The sequence below is a fragment of the Octopus bimaculoides genome, chromosome 8 (assembly GCF_001194135.2).
Source record: "Octopus bimaculoides isolate UCB-OBI-ISO-001 chromosome 8, ASM119413v2, whole genome shotgun sequence".
In the NCBI taxonomy this organism is placed as follows: domain Eukaryota; kingdom Metazoa; phylum Mollusca; class Cephalopoda; order Octopoda; family Octopodidae; genus Octopus; species Octopus bimaculoides.
In genome coordinates, this window is record NC_068988.1 from 28,731,218 (window position 1) to 28,733,024 (window position 1,807).

At 33.1% G+C, this 1,807-nt stretch overlaps 1 protein-coding gene across 4 annotated transcripts in view; it reads left to right on the forward strand.

The window, feature by feature from the left end:
* LOC106867361 (uncharacterized) overlaps positions 1–1,807 on the forward strand; it is a 65,885-nt gene that overhangs the window by 50,423 nt on the left and 13,655 nt on the right. The window contains exon 7 of one of the 4 annotated variants that reach the window (XM_052970016.1): positions 566–774. The exons of the other annotated variants lie outside the window; for them this stretch is intronic. The gene's annotated coding sequence lies outside the window, so the exon portion shown is untranslated. The remainder of the gene's footprint in view (positions 1–565; positions 775–1,807) is intronic. 4 annotated transcript variants of the gene reach the window in all.

Consider the following 1,807-nt stretch of genomic DNA (forward strand, 5'->3'; position numbering starts at 1 on the left):
TCACCTAGTCGTGTAGGCTTTTCCAATTGTTTTGAAAAACCTACACGACTAGGTGAAAAGCGCTTCATTTAATATGTGACATTAATAAAAATCTGTAAATGTACAAACATCCAGGTTTCTGAGTACCTTAATTAAAATTTTTTTCTATATAATTTCTGTACATCACCTCCAAACCTTCAAATATATATATATATATATATATATATATCATCATCATCATCAATATATATGTATGGATATATGTGTAAAAATGTATTTGTACATATGTATACATACATACAAACGTATATTCACACATGTATATTTATGTATATATCCATGCATACATATAGATAGTATGTGTCTGCGTTTGTGCGTGTGTGTATGCACGTGTGTGTGTGTTTATATTTATATATAAATGTGGTTATGAATATGTGTGTGTATATATAACACAAACACATGCACACAAACACATATACACACACACGCCACACACACACACACATACACACACACATTATAATTCTGATCTGCCATAGCAAGGCCAAAAACCAGTTGTTAAAATTCAGTATTCTCATATTAACAGTGCACAGTATCACCAAAGTCCAGTAACAAAGTGGTGTAAATTCAGTGATGTCTCTTGTTCCGGACTGGTACGAAACAAGATAAGTACAGAGCCCTAATATTCATGAATAAATGAAAGACAAAAGAAGAGGAGTTCATATTTTTTTCATAAGAGCAGTTATGTAATCACTGTCACTAGCTTACAGCCGTTTCTGCTACTGTAACCATGGAGTTAAGTACTAGTCTCACATTTTATAGCCTCCTGTCACACCGGGACTTAACTCTGGTTGTGCTATAAAGCTGAAACATGTTAATGTAGGTGATTGCGCAAGGTGCCATGCAGTGGGGACTGAACTTCTTAAGTACACAGCAAAGCCTATGCCATGGCTGTGTGCTATGAAGTTTGCTTCCCAATCACATGATTTTGGGTTCAGTCCTGCTGCATGGCACCTTGGGCAAGCATCTTCTTCTATAGCTCCTGGCCAACAAAAGTCTTGTGAGTTGATTTAGTAGATGGAAACTAAAAGAAACCTGTCGTGTGTGTGTGTGTTTGTGCGTGTGTGTGCATGTGTGTGTATGTTTGTGCTACTGTCTTATTTCCTTGACATCATATAATAGTTGTAAATAAGTATCACTGTAAATCCGGTGCTGTCCTTCATTTCCAATATTCCGTGAGAAGATGTGGGCAGGGGGAAGTATTATTTTAGTTGGAAACTGATAGGGTTGGGACAGGAAGAGCATCCAGCTGTAGGAAATCTGCCTCAACAAATTCTGTCTGATCCATGCAAACATTGAAAAGTGGATGCTTAAATGATGAGGATGAAGATATAGCACCAACTTACTGTAAAGCACCAACAGCAAATATCTTCGACTATGACTGCAAACAAACCAAGGCCTTGTCATTGGATTTCGTGGATGGAAACTTTAAGAAACCCTTCACACACACACACACACACACACACACACACACACATATATATATGTATATATTTATGTGTGTGTATATATATATATATATACATATATATATATATATATATGTGTCTATGTATATGTGTATATATATATATATATATATGTATTATATGTATATATGTATATATACATTATGTATTATATGTATATATACATTATGTATATATATGTATATATGTATATATATATGTATATATATATATGTGTATATATGTATATAAATAAGTATATATATATGTATATATACATATGTATATATATATATGTATATGCATATATATATGTATAT